General features: G+C 57.8%; 1 protein-coding gene across 1 annotated transcript in view; it reads right to left on the reverse strand.

The window, feature by feature from the left end:
- Nucleotides 1–15,264, reverse strand: part of AGBL1 (AGBL carboxypeptidase 1) — a 599,820-nt gene that overhangs the window by 48,100 nt on the left and 536,456 nt on the right. The gene's annotated exons all lie outside the window — the stretch shown is intronic.

The raw sequence follows: 15,264 nt of genomic DNA on the forward strand, positions 1-15,264 counted from the left end.
GCTGTGGGCACGCGGAGGTCACTTGTGGGTGCGGGTGAGTGAGGCCGCGGCCACGGCCTTCTCCGCGGGGGCCACTCAGTGTCCTGCCACCTGGACAGCCTCCAGCGCTCCACTCGATTGCTCGGGCTCCGTGCCCAAGACGGCCATGCTGGCGAGGGTCAGTCTGTCAATTAGCAGAGCAGTTACGGAAAACGTACGACGTTCCCCCAGGCACTGGGAACAGAGCTGCCGTCTGAGCCAGCAGCCGCCAGAGAGAGGAGGCAGCGCGTGGAGCAGACCCGCGCCCTCCTGCTCTGCAGGCTTGCTCACAAAGCCGAGAGTCAGCCTCGAAGTCCATACAGCGACAGCTGCATGGCAAAACACGGTCCACGTGTGCCCAGCCCCGCTTTCAGGGGAATTCCTGTCCTCTGAGGCCACCAGGGAGGACGTGGGAGACGGCGTAAGCGAACAGAGCCAGGCCCAGAAAGGCAAATGCCGCACGCTCAGCACCCCACCTGGAGCTAAAATACGGCTGTTTTCCCAGTGCCCCCAGAGACGGGTCGGGGAGACGGGCAGCAGTGAGGTGAAGGGACAAGCTGCTGGTGAGCCTCGCACACGGGCGTCCACGTCTGAGCAAACAGAGAGGGGGCGCAGAGGCACGGGCCCTAGGGGAACCACCCCCGTCCCCGTCCCGTCAGTGCACGCCGCAGGCCCGAGGCAGGGACACTCGCTGACCCGTTTGATGCCCACACAGCCAAAGCACGCGTCCCCGCCGGCCGCGGGCTCGCAGGTGCACCTTTACGTGGAATAGAGAGGCAGCTCGGTGCTGCCTGCGGCTGGGCCGCCCCACCCTCGCTGCTGTGGCATCTGTGGCTCCCCATGGCAGCCGTGACGCTCGTCACCGTGCGGTCTGGCCGGGCCGTGCGCTCCTCATTCAGAGATCTCCGGCGGCGGCGGCACCAGGCTGTGGCGCAGACAGATGCTGGCTCCGCAGGCGGCCGCCTCACAGGGAACACTTGCTCCTCTTCCCTCGGAACCCGCCCCCCCTCCCCGCCCCCTGCCCCAGTGTGATCTGTGCGCAGGCCCAGCCCCGTCCTGGGTGCAACCACCAGGCTGTGGCTGGAGCAGACCCTTGCCACGTGGACTCATGGTCTAACGAGGTCATTGAGAAGCAGAGGGGAGAAGGGCAGGTTCCGTGGGAACAGCTGCCCCGTGGCAAACACACCCGGCCCCGAGCTGGCCCGCGGGCATCCCTTGGCCCAAGGGTCCGAGTTTCCCCCTTCCCAGAGAGCACGCGGATCACTGGAAGAGCACGCTTGGGTCTGGTGCTCATGGGAAAGCGCGGCACGCAGCTCCCTCTGTCCCACAGCAGCTCCGCGCCCCGCACCAGCGGTCAACCCTGCGACCCCACAGCACCCCGTGGGAGGCTTCTGTGGCGTTCCTGGTGGCAGCCAGTCTCTGAGTCAGAGGGAGAAGTCTCCTGGCCACACCACAGTGGAGGGAAGGGGGCCCTGCAGCTGGGCCAGCACAGAGCGAGCTGCTGAGGCCTGGGCTGCATCAAGGCTCCTGTGTCCTCGGAGCAAGAGCACCCACGGCAGCCGGAGAGGCACCTGTTCCCCGGCCGATGCTGAGCTCCAGGCCCGCCTGAAGAAGGCGCACGTAAGTCCTGTGTGGTCAGGGAGAGCCGGCAGGACACAGCTGGCCCTCGCTTAGAGGCAGAGCGTGGCTTTCTCTTCCACTCCGGGTTTCTGATTCTTCCGTTCCCTGCCGGCCGCCTTCCACCTTCTCTCTCCTGCTCTACTGGATCCGCCACGGGAGTCGGCCTCTGCCAATGGCTTTGGCAATGAAGAAATGGAATGGGAGAGTAATCACAGATTCCAGTCCCTTACCTAATCCGTAAGGGGGTTGGTATTTAAACCCAATCCTGTCTGATCTGAAGCCCAAATCCTGACATGCATGTGGGAATGCTAAGTTGCACAGACAGGCTAAAATTGAGTTTCCAGGGGCCGGCGCTGTGGTGCAGTGGGTTAACGCCCTGGCCTGAAGTGCCAGCTTGCCATATGGGCACTGGTTCTAGTCCCGGCTGTTCCTCTTTCCATCCAGCTCTCTGCTATGGCCTAGGAAAGCAGTCCAAAATGGCCCAAGTCTTTGGGCCCCTGCACCCACGTGGAGACCTGGAAGAAGCTCCTGGCTCTTGGCTTCGGATGGGCACAGCTCCGGCTGTTGTAGCCAATTAGGGAATGAACCATTGGATGGAAGACCTCTCTCTCTCTGCCTTTCTTCTCTCTGTGTAACTCTCTGACTTTCTAATAAATAAATAAAATCTTTTTAAAAAATTGAGTTTCCAGAAATAAATTTAAAAGAATTTTCAGGACCTTAAAGGTCGGCATCGCAGCAGAGCGCGCCTGGGACTCCTCCCCTGCACTCAGCAGGGACCTGCGGGCTTGTTGCTTCTCCGTCTGTCCCAGAACCCTCGCGCTGCTGTCTCCTCTTTGCTGACAAAATCCTCTGGAAAGGATCCAGCCGACGCGACGGTGACGCACGCTGGGTCGTCTCAGCGATGCTAATCTTCGATCAGCTTGGCAACCCTCAGCCCTGTCGTTCCCGGGGAGCTGAGTGCAGATAAACAAAGCCGTCTCCCAGCCGTGCCAAGCGAGCACAGATAAAACCATGTCCCCGCTGAGGACCAGCACCCCGGGCCTGTCCCAGCGCCTTCGCGTTAGGAGGGAGATTCCCGTGGTTGGTTCCAGGGACAAACGTGTCTGCTCTCATTCCCAGAGGCCAGCTTTCTGGGTGAAGGACTTTGAGCTGCTGAGAGTCGCAGTGAAAAGGACGAACACTTTGTCTGAAGGGAACTGTTTTCCATAATCTCAACAGACATCAGTGGGGCGTGGCCTGGGGTGGGCACAAAAGCAGGGCGTGGTTTGTTCTGACTGGACGAGGAAGGAGAGAGGGTGACGGCGATGGGGTGGGCATTTGCCCTGGGTTGGAGTCCTGGCTCCTGGCCCAGCTGCCTGCTCTTGTTTGCTCTGAGAAGCAACAGCGATGGCTCACGCACTGGGTCTGAGCACCCGTGTGGGGGCCTGGATTGAGTTCCGGTCTCCTGGTTTTGGCCTGGCCCGGCCACGGCTGCTGCAGGAATTTGGGGAGTGAACCAGCGGATGTAAGATCAATCTCTCTCAATCTCTCTCTCTCTGCCTTTCAAATACATCCCACAAACAACCGTGCTTTGTTTTTGAAAGAGAGTAAGGACGAGAAGGGGACAACATCTCTAGCAACGCGACCTGGATTTGGACAGAGAATCCTGGGTTGCGTCTCTGAGGAACACAAGCTTGGGAACCCAGGGGCGTCGGGGCTCGATCGTCCGTGTTTGATCAAAAGCCCAGGTCTGGGTTAAGTGAACAGCTCTTCAGCCGTGCAGGCAGACTGCATGCCGCCTGGGGCCCGTGTCCGTGCTGCGCCACCGTTACGGCGCGTGGCGTGGGCTCGGCTCAGACGTGGCCTGCTCCAGGCTCACAGCAGGCTGCTCGGCCTCCGTCGGCACAGTCACGGGCAGAGACTGCACTGGGGTAAGCTGCTGAACAGAGCCAGGGCTCGCGTCTGCTCCCACGGGGAGGAGCCTGGAGGTTGCCTCCCCATCCTGATCAAGAGAAGCGGAGACTGAAAACTCACCAGCGCTCCCCGCTCAGCACAGGCCGGGGCTCAGGCTGCAGACGGATGGCGGATACAGCGAGATCGGCGGAGAGGATGGAGACCAGGAGCGGCCAGCACCGCAGGGACCCGCGCCGGGGACAGGCACCGGCTTCGTGCTGCCGTGACTGGGAAGGCAGCAGGAGACGGCCGAGTATTGGAGCCTCTGCCGCCCACGGGGAATATAGGTCAGACACTCAGATCTCCATAAATCAGATGATCAGCAAAGGAATAGTGAAGGGGAAATATTGTAAAGCATTTTTATTATTTATAAGTGAATTAACAGATAATCTTTTTAAAAGAAGGTAGCCACCACTAACAATGTATGCAGTTATATATGCTCATGTACACGTCGTACATATGTGTTAGTACACTCACATCCCGTGGAATCCACGGGAGCAGCAACACAAGGGTGGGAAGAAGACGTCTTTGCTGTTACAAAGTATTTACACCAAACATGGAGTCCTAGAGTGTTAGCTGAAAGTTAAGTTGCGAATACACATTGCGAATTCCAGGGCAAACAGGGTTTTAAAAGTGTAGCTAATGTTCTATGAAAGGAGACAAAATTAAATCATGTAAAACGCTCAGTTTAAACGACAAAGACAGAAAAAAGTGGGAAACAAAAACAGGATCCCAAAACAGAGGCAACGAAGAAACTGAAGACAGAGGTTACCCCAGCGCAGCCGCAGGCCAACTCCGTGGTCTAAACGCCGATGAACACACAGAGATCTTCAGACTGGGCTGAAAACTAACACCCCGCTCTGTATTGCCCGCGAAGAACCCATGCTGAACATAGAGAAACATAGAGATCACAAGTGCTCAGATGTGGAAGACAAACCAAGCCGACAGTATTCAAAACGAAGCAGACGTGACTTTACTTCAGAAAGAGACGACTTCAACGCAAGTAACGTTATGAGAAATAACTCACAAAACACCTGACAAATTATTAAAAACATGGGAGTCATACAACGTCTATGCTTAGACCACAGTGGAAATAAACTAGAAATTAATGATGGAAAACAACTTGAAATGATCAAAATGTGTATGTATTAAGTGACCTAATTCTGACTAACCCAGGCCCAAGAAGGAGTGTCAAAAGAAATCAGAAAATACTTTGAACTAAATGAAGTTAGAAATAATATTTATCAAACTTTAGGGGATGCAGCAAAGGCTGCACTTAAAGGGGAGTCCATAGACCTAGTGTACATGTCAGAAAAGACGCTCCGATCCGTCATCTACATTGTCACCCTCAGAAACTAGAAAAAGGGTAAGGAAGGAAATAAGAAATCTAGCCAGCTGCAATAAAAATGGAAGCAAAATTCAACAGAGAAAATCAAAGGAACTGACAACTGTTCTTTGAAACGATCTGAATAACTGTTGAGCATCTGGCCAGACTAAAATAAAACAGAGAGGACACAGACTGCGGCTGTGGGAAGTGGAAAGAGAACGTAGCCTTGGGCCCCATGGACATCACAAGTACCAAGGAGAAATACTGAGTGATGCCCCGCCCACAGAGCAGATGCCCAACCACATGGCTGTTGCCCTGCCCACAGAGCCGAGGCCCCACCCACAGAATGATGCCCCGCCCACAGAGCTGATGCCCCGCCCACAGAGCTGAGGCCCAGATGGGACGGACCAGATCCTGCCAAAACTCACATAGGAAGGAAGAGATTATTGAACTGGCCTTCAATTTATTTTAAAAATAAACCAATGGTTAGCAACCTTCCAAAACAGAGGTCATCAGGCTCAGATGTATTCATCGATGAAATCTGCCATCATTTATAGGAGTAAGTTGTGCCAGTCACCCATAATCTATTTCAGAGGACAGAAGAGAATAGTTGTTAGTGCGTTATGAGCCTTCATTAGCCAAATACCAAAACCAGACCGAGACATTAGACGAAAAAATAGATCAGTATCTCTTACGAACACAGATGTGAAAATTCTCAAACCAGTGTTAGCAAGACAAATCCAACAAGGTACAAAGGTAATTACACCCCACAGCCAAGTGGGATGTATCCTAGGGATACAGCACTGGTTTGACATTTAAAAATCAATTAATGTACTCATCATATGAGTAGGCTTAAAAATCACAGTTATATCAGTGGATACATAAAGAGTATTGGGCAAAACAATAAACAAACAAACAAATAAATAAATAAATAAATAAATAAACAAACCTCTCAGTGAACCAGCAACACAGGATAATGTCCTGAACTTGACAAACTAAACAATAACTAAGAAAGCATCACACTGAACGGTGAGAGCTAGAATCTTGGCCATGAACATCCAATATAAGGCAGGGAGGCTCCTTCTCACCACCTGTCTTCAAAACGGAATAGAAAGTTATAGCTAATGCAATAAGACATGAAAAGATAAAGTGTAAACAAATTGAGAAGGCAGAGATAAGACTGCCTGCATCCACAGGAGACGGGAGCATCTATGTCGATTAATACACAGGGCAACCCCTTACTGTACGTCAGCAGTGACCAAGTAGAATTTAATTTGTGATGAACAAAATTAAGAAGAAATGTACAATGGAATCAGCGCTGTCAGATGTTAGTCTTCCCAACTTGATCTGCAGTCGATGAAGCCCACGGCAACCCCGGCTGGCGATCCTTGCACGTGGACAAAGCTGTTCCATGCTCATGTGGGGAAGATGAGACCAGAGGCCAGCACTGTGGTGCAGTGGGTTAAGTCCTGGCTACTATGGCCACTTGAGGAGTGGACGAGTGGATGGAGGATATCCCTGTCTCTCACTCTCTACCTTTCAAATCAATGAGTGGATGGATATTTTTTAAATGACCCAGAACAGCAATACAGTACCGAAGGGGACAGCACTGGAAGCCTGAGCCCTGGAATGGAGATGCTGTGAGTGACGGAGGTGCAGACAGCGTGGCGCTGGTCCAGGAGCAGGTGCACAGCTCAGTGGAGCAGCACAGAGCCCGACCGATGATGGCAGGGGAGCAGAGGCCCCGATGGAGCGGAGAGCCTTCAACAAACAGTTCCAGAACAAGGAGAATCCACGGGCCAAAAACATTAACACAGACACAAGATCCTTTGCAAAATGAATCATAGTCGCAATGTAAAATGCAAAAACTGTAAGTTCCTTCAGAGGTAACTCAAGAAGAGACCTAGATGACCTGGGGTCCGACAATGCCTTTTCAAAACAACACGGGAGACCCAGTCCGAGAAGTTCTCGAGAACTTGGACATCTTCACAAAGCAGTTCTGGTCTGCAGAACACCACTTCCAGAGAGAGCAAACACAAACTGGAAGAGAATTCTCACCACACAGAACTGACCCAGAATATCCAAAAACCTCCTGAGCCATCGCAAGAAATCAGACAAGGTTTGAGACCTGGGTCTCAGGCCTTGTCCTCCCTGACGGAGAGGGGAGGCACGCCGCACGGATCGCTGTGGCTGCAGTGACTTGAACAGCAGACACCGAGCTCTCGCCACAGGGCTGTCGGGGTGACAAAGCCCAGGACATGCACAGCCCACTCTGAGCAAAGGCAGAGCGAGAGGAGCTGCCGGCCCGCTGGTGCGCCTGCAAACCGGGGTCTCACACACACGACCCTGCTGCTTCTGCACACCGGCCACAGGCTCTGTGCGGACTCCAAGGAGCTAGAAAGTTCTGTCCACAGAAACCTGAACATGCAGGGTTGCAGCAGCTTCGTTCACAATCGCCAAAATCTCCAAGTGACCACGATGTCCACTGCGAGGTGGACGTACACACACACGTGTGCTCCTGACACTCGTTGTTCAGAGCTAAGGCGACATGAGGTCAGGCCACGAAACCACCAGGAGGAAAACAGGGTGCCTGCTACCAGTGCAAGAAGTCCATCTTAAGGGCCAGGCCGATATCCCACATAGGCACCGGTTCAAGTCCTGTCTACTCCACTTCTGATCCAGCTCCTGCTAATGGCCTGGGGAAAGCAGTGAAAGACGGCCCAAGTCCTTGGGCCTCTGCACCCACATGGGAGACTGGTATCCCAATGCAAGTGTTTTCCTGCTTTGTTTCATTTCCCTCCCTCCTCCCTCCCGGTCCTTCCCTCCCTTGCCCTCTGCGTCGCCCTGATGGATGATAATGCTGGGGTTATTTCCATGAGCTTGGCTGTCACCTGTAGGTCCCCTTGGCAAAATGCCACTTTATGTATTTGGTTTATTTTATATTTTCATATTTCAATTTCTTTACTATAGAGTCAGGAGAAATTTTGAATACACATCCTAAGTGTAAGTCTTTTCCAGCCCTGTGATTTCTGAACATTCCCCCGAGTTTGTAACTTCTCTTTTTATCCCTTTATAAGTCCTTTGCAAATTAAAAAATGTTTGATGAATGTCAGATTATCAAATTTTCATATTATGGCTCATGCTTTTGGTGTTACACCTGAAAACTCAGTATTTTTTTTTTTTGACAGGCAGAGTGGACAGTGAGAGAGAGAGACAGAGAGAAAGGTCTTCCTTTTGCCATTGGTTCACCCTCCGCCGCAGCCAGCGCGCTATGGCCTGCGCACCGCGCTGATCCAAAGGCAGGAGCCAGGTGCTTCCTCCCGGTCTCCCATGGGGTGCAGGGCCCAAGGACTTGGGCCATCCTCCACTGCACTCCTGGGCCACAGCAGAGAGCTGGCCTGGAAGAGGGGCGACCGGGACAGAATCCAGTGCCCAGACTGGGACTAGAACCCGGTGTGCTGGCGTCACTAGGCAGAGGATTAGCCTATTGAGCCGCGGCGCCGGCCCGAAACTCAGTATTTGATAAAGGGGTGAGGTGGCGGTCAGGTTCCCCTCTCTTCTGCCCCCAATCCCCACCCACGAATGTCTCACTGCTCCAGCACCATTTGTCAAATGCCTTCCTCTCTTCAATTGCGTCTGCGCGGCTGTCAACATCAGGGGAGCTGCCTTTGTGGCCTGTTTCCAGTGGCCTGTTCCTCTTCAGTGACTTCCGGAGCTGTCTGTCGGCCAGGATCACACTATCTTGACTCCTGTAGCTATGACATAACGCTAAGTGCTCGCTGGTGATCTTTCCTACTTCGTTGTCAAGGTTGTGTTAGCTGTTCTAGAATGTGTATCTTTCCGTATGAATTTCAGGATAGCTTGTCGATGTCTACGATAAAACTTGCTGGGATTTTGGGAGGAATTTCATTAAACCGGCAGGTGTACTTGGGGAGAATCGTCTTTAGTATATAGGTTCTTCCAATTAATGAACACTACTTGTCTCTCCATTTACTTAATCTTGTTGGATCTGTCATCCGGATTTTGTAATTTTACTGCACCATCCCTGTGCATGGTTCGTTGATTGCCTATCAGATTTGTATGAGAGCAATCATAAATTACAAATGATTCATTCTGCATGCTGATCTTCTAGTCTTCCGTCTTGCTGGCCTCCCCCATCAGTCCCTGCAGGTTCGGGGGGAGGGGAGAGGGCAGGAGAGGCGCCGTGGAGGTCTCTGCACAGACAGCCACCCGCAGAGGGGCCACTGTGCTCCTTCTCTCCCACCGTGGCCTTGATTTGCTTTCTCATCTCACTGCGCGTCCGGAGCGTCCAGCCCCACTGAACTGTCCAGGTGAGCGTGGACACCTTGCCTCGGGCTCAGGCTCCAGGACCGCGAGTCCAGATGGGGACCCTCGCAGGTGATGGCAGCCCGTGCGCCTTTTTGTGGATGCCCATGGTGACCGCGGGGATTCTGTCTGTCTCCAGGCTCCTGAGCGTTTCCCTGTGAGCGGGCGCTGGGTCTTGCCGGAAGGTTCTGCTGCCTCGGTAGGAGGCACAGTCATCCTTTGGCACCTTGGCGAGGTGCAGCCTGCAGACGGCTGGGATCTGCTCCGGGTGTGCTTGACCGGACGGACGTGGAGCCCAGAGACCCGGGGCGGCTCCCCTGTCCAGGCCCATCCCAGCCTCGTCGGTGGAGAGGCACTCCACACCTGTCTGTCCCTCACCCTCCCACCCCTCCAGGCCCTACCAACCCCACCCTGCAGGGGAGCCCAGCCTTCCCCGAGGGAGGCAGCAGAGGGCGGGGGCGGAGCCTGCAGCGCCTCCTTCTTCAGGGTGCAGGTTTCTGGGCCAGGAGGGCTGCGCCCATGGCAAGTGGCAGGGCCTCCTCCGGCTGCCTGGAGGCCTCCGGAGACGCTGGGGACTGAAGAGGCTCGCACCTGTCCACCCCAGGGCGACAGCCCCGGTCTCTGAGCCACCCTCCTCCTCCCAAGGCCCCCCTGTGGAAGGGGACTTTTTGATGGGCTCATTAGGGCTGATTGCAGCCACGTCTCCCTCATCAGACTCCGCGCCAGAGTGGGGGAGAGTCTCGGTAAAGACGATCCAGCGCTAACCTAAAGCAGCCGCTGACCGCCCTGAGCCTGCCATCCCTGCCGTCCAGGGCACCGGTGCTAACAGAAGCCGGCCCACTCCCCAGCCTGCTACTGGCCGTGGTGTGGATTCTGCGCCAGCGGCACGGCCAGCACGGCGCCCCCGCTCCACCTTCCAGCCGCACAGCATCTCGGTCCGGCACGGCGATGCCACGGCCTGAGCCCGCGCTCTGCTGCTCTTGTACTTGGGTTTCAGAAGAGGGACACAGGAAGGGGGCACAGGACAGAGGACGGAGGACATGAGGGCCCCTTGTGGGGCCACAGCTCGGGACCGAGAGCATCCACTCACTCCTGCCTGGGAGAGGCCATGTGAGGGAATCAGGGAAGAAAGCCGTGCACTGACTCCAGGCCCATCCTGGAGGTGCGCTGAGCCGGGCGGTGGCTCTGAGCCTCCAGCCCTCACTGGGCAGCTGCAGGGCGGGAGTGGCCAGACAGGTGGCCGCGGAGGGTGGCGCCCACGCGGAGCTAGCTCTTCCCTGCAGAGGCCATCGGGGGGGGGGGGGGCAGGTGTCCAGGGGCCCAGAGACGAGTGAGTGGGAGCAGAGCGGCTGGGAGCCCTCAGAGCGCTGAGTCAACAAAATGAGGCTCAACCCCTTAACGCTGCAGGAGAGGGACGGCTCAGCAGCCACAGCCACAGGCGGCGCTGTCGGCACCGGCGTCGGTGCCAGGCACTTCCACGGCTCCCACTGGCACCGCAGCCCTCGCACCAGAGGACCAGCACTGGCCAGCACACCGCGCCGCCGCTGCAGAGACCGCCTGGGAGCCTTTACCCGAGCAGTGATCCTTCTGTCCACTGCCGTTTTGTACACCTGCTCTTGTACGCCATCCCCCGTCACCCGGGATTCCTTATGTTTTCCCTTTGCAAAAACCGAGTTCCTTTTCAGCCCTGGGGTCCAAACCCTCCACCATCCTCTCAAGCACACCTCGCACTCGGAACGCTCCTGAGGCACTGGGAGCACGTGTGGACCACACCAGGCCCCTCCTCCTTCTGTCACTGCCGCCGCTGGTACCGCCTACCCCGGGGCAGCCGGCACCCCCCAGGCATCAGCACTGGTCGGTCCTCATCCTTCTCCCCCGCCCCCCAGCACCGTCAGACGGAAGTGCTGCCGGGGACAGGTGTGCCGTGAACGCGCCACAGCGGCTGTGCCCATACAGCCGCCACTAGTTCCCCTGCGTTATGGAGCCCTAAATGGCACTGTGGTGAACACTTCCCATGCCTCAAGCCATTTCGTCTTCCTAATAGTCCCACGGCGTAGGAATGATTGCTCCCATTTTCAAATACATAAACAGAGCCGTAGGAGCCGTAGATAACCTGCTCGGGTCTCCCAGGCTGGCAGAGGGTCCTCCGGTGCCTGCATGGCAGAGCTGTCCATGCTGCCCTGGCCTCCGTGTGTCCTCCAGAGGGGCGGGAATTTCCAGGAACAAAGGGCCACGTGGCCTACGCCATACAATGTGTGCACGCCTTAGTCCACAGCCTGAGCACCACTCCTGCCTTCGCTGGTCCCCGCCCCCGTGACTGCAGCCTGCGTGAGAGCAGGGAGACGGCCGGGCAGGCCTCCTGACTTGGGGTTAGAGGTGAGCTGGTTCCCTCGCTCGCCATCGCCTGGGTACAAATGTTGAATAACTTCCTCAGCCGCCCTGAGGCCTTGTCCTCACGATGTGAAAGTGAGGGGTGAGTGTGGAGGCCCCACGACGCCGGGGAGAAACCTCGGGATGAACAGGACCCGGAAACACCCCGCAGGACCTGGGAGCTCCAGGCTCAAGGCAGGGGCGGGGGCGAGGCTGTCGCTACCTCAGGACGCCGGCCCCCCTCCCCACACTGATCCCAGAGGTGCCGGCGCTCCAGCCGCCCTGGGCTCTCCTCGCCCTCCTGAGGGACTTCTGCTTCCTGTCCGCACTTCGCTATTTCAGTGTCTCTAGGTTTCCCCTCAACGGAGCCACCTCCCGCCGCGGCCTGGTTTAGAATCCGGGAGCGATTTTTACTGCCATTGTCTCATCACAGCAAACTCCGGGTCCAGGTTCCTTCGCTGTGCCCCGTCGGCCTGTCCCCTGGGGTCCCCCCTCGCTGTGGGGCCCATCTGTCCACTAACCTGCCTGTTGGGGAGCCAGAGTGGCCTTCAGGAATCTTCACATGGAATGCAAATAGCTGGACGCAAAGGTGGCTTTTCCCGGCCTCCACGTCTCCTGCCTCTTCCGCTCTGATGGCCGGCCTGGCCATCACCCTTCTGACCCCCGCTCTCCCTTGGTGGCTTCTGGGAAAGGGAGGGCAGAGGCTGCTGGGCACCTGCGTGAACAAGACCCCCCTCTCCTGTCCACTCCCACACCCGGCTGCCCTCGGCCTGTAGGCGGGCGTCCCCACTCCGCAGGCTGGCCTGGGAGAACCGGGGCCTTAGTGGATGCTCCTGACACCTGCCACTCACCGCGCACCTGTGCTGGCCCCATGCTTCCCGCTGACAATGGAGATCACACAGGCCCCGGAGACATAGGCTTGCTGCTTCTCTCCCCACCTCGGACCCAGCAGGTGGAAAACGCAGGCGCCGGACTTCTCCTGTGCTCCTCGCCTTCTCCCCACGGGGCCTCCTTTACAAACCCCCTGCCGTGCACGCGCCTCCCCCTCCACGCTCGGGAACCACCTCCGGCCTTGCCACGCACCTGCTTCTCTCCTGCAGTCTTCCCCGGAGCCTTGAGACTCAGCAGCTCCCCGTGCCGGAGGGCCAAGCCCCACCACCTGCCTCCCGGGCACGGGGCTTCCTCTCGGCTCCAGCGCAGCTCCCCAGGGCTGCAAGGAGCTTCCTCTCCCACTGCACAATCCCAGGAACTTGGGGGCTTCCCGGGAGCGGTGACCCTGACCGACTTCTACACACAAACCCCTCCCCAGAATTGACTGCCTCTTCCATCTCCCACCAGCACTGCCCCCGAATGTCTGGCAAAGAAGTCCAACTCCATGCTACAGGTGGGGCGTGGGCCCCCAACGTCGCCGTTCCCTGAGCGGCCTCACCACCTATGGCCAGCACCCCTGTTGGATTTGAAAATGCCCAGCTTCCAAATCAGAAGAGTCAGGCCCTCAGACCTCTGCTAAGTGACCCGGCCCGGAGGTTTTCTCGAGTCTGTGGACACAAGCGCTCAGCCCCTTCAGCGGGGAGATCAGAGGACACGGCCGCTTCTCAGCCCACTGCCTCAGCCCCCTCCCAGCACACAGGCAGCGCTGGCGCAGCACTCCGCACCTGCCCCCGGGACAGGCAGGGACCCATGGCCACATAAGGAGCCATGGACTCAGCCTCGGCATGAACGCCACGGGCCCGGCAGGTGGAGGAGAGACGTCGCCGGCGCGTGTGCCTTTGAGGAGTCCCCACGGGGACGCGCCCTTTCTCCACTCGCGTCACAGAGGAAGGAAATAGCCACAGGCACTCACAGGCCCCCGGACTCGCTTACTAAGAGTCGACAAGATGGACTCAGTGTTCTGTGGTGTCCGCTGGGACGCTGGACCACAACATAAGCAGAGACCACGCCCTGCGGGTTTCAGAGGACAACAGGGCACCCGAGCCAGACTCGGACAGGGCCCTGCAGGCCACACTCCTCCCTCCTCCTGCCCTCTGCTCCTCGTCCTGGACCACGCCACCCCTTCCCTCTCCACGCCCTGGACACATCTGTCGCCATTAACAGTGGACACGCAATGTGCGCCTCGCATGTGGCTCCAGTCCCGGCCTGGCCACCCCGTGTCCTCGGATCAGCCCGTGTCTGGCCTCCCAGACTAAACTGCCCGCCGGCCAGGGAGCAGCCCAGATTCAGCGTCCTGGGCCCAAGTGCGGTACCCATCCATCCCGCTCGGCCTCGGGTCCAGTTGCAGGCGGAAAGGGGCACCGCGCCTCCCCACCCCTTACACCAGGTGCCGGGTTCGTGGTCCAGGATCGACTGTGTTCCTGGAACTGGAGCTCAGTTCGAACGCCACGTGGTCTGACCAGCGCTGACATTTCTGCTTACTCGTGACAAGCCAGCTTGAGCGCTCTGTCTCTCTCCCCCCGCCTCTCTGTCTGGAATGCTGACCCTTGTTCCAATACCAACAAACCTCAGAACAACAACAGAGAGCAGAACAGAGCGAGGACTCCAGGGATCCGTGCGCCGTGCCAGAGGGAGGGTGGGCGGGGGTGGCCCCGAGGCGGCGAGCCCTGGGGCCCCGTGCTGGGAGGGCGGCCAAAGAGCATTCCAGGAAACACGCGTGGCTCTGTACAAGGAGCGGGTAGAGACAGGGGCCTGGGTCCGTTCACCAGAACAGTGCTGGGGAGAGCTCTCTGAGTTTGAGCACGCATGTCTACGTCACTGCGAATGAGCGTGCCCATGGCGTGGACAGAACCAGAGGCCGCGGTGCTACGTGACATAAGTCAGGCCCAGAAAGACAAACACCGCCCGATCTCACATCTATGTGGAGTCCACAGAAGCTGACCTCACCCCAGTCAGTGGGCTGAGAGCGGGGAGGAGAAAATGGCACCGGGAGGTGGGCAAGTTCCAGGTGATGGGGGGGGGGGGGCCTCCGGGCTCTGTGCACAGCACCATGACTGCCCACGGCGAGACCGCACCGCACAGCTTCAGCTCGGCTCTGCCCTGAGCGGTGGTGCCAAGCGTCCGACATCAGTCTGCCCTGCTGTGAGCATCACAGGACGCATCCATGGATCGCGTCGTCACGTGGTGCCCTCAGATGGGCATGGTTCCGTGGGTTGGTTCCACGGAGCCCTGCCGGGCAGTGAGAGTGGACGGGCCTCTGAGGCCCTGGAGCAGCCCGGCCGCCTGCCCGTCCTCACCGTGAATCTGCGCTCTCAAGGCCGTTCCTGAAGCCGGCACTCCCCTGCCCAGGGCGCCGGCCTTCCTCCCCCGTCCGCCTGCCCTGTCGGCCTCACCTGGGCCGCGCCACCTCCTTCCTGCTGCAGCTCGCACCCCTTCTTCCAGGCCACCCGCAGAGCCCCACCCCACAGCGCCTTCCATCTCCCCCTCCCCCCCAGTAAACAAACGCTCTCTGCTTTTTCCTACTTCTGAGGTACGAGGTCCGTGGCTGCAAACATCACACTTGTATCGGGTTTCTGTCCGCATGTGCAGTGCACACCCTGGGGCGTGTGTGTCCAGCCTGGAGCGATGCGGCCTATGGCACGCCTGTGGCCTGCGGCAGGCTGGCGAGCCGTGCACCCCGACAGCACGCGGAGCGACTGTGGGGCGTAAGGTGAGGTGGTGGGTGTGCAGGTCCATCAGGC

Source organism: Lepus europaeus, chromosome 11, assembly GCF_033115175.1.
Source record: "Lepus europaeus isolate LE1 chromosome 11, mLepTim1.pri, whole genome shotgun sequence".
Classification (NCBI taxonomy): Eukaryota; Metazoa; Chordata; class Mammalia; order Lagomorpha; family Leporidae; genus Lepus; species Lepus europaeus.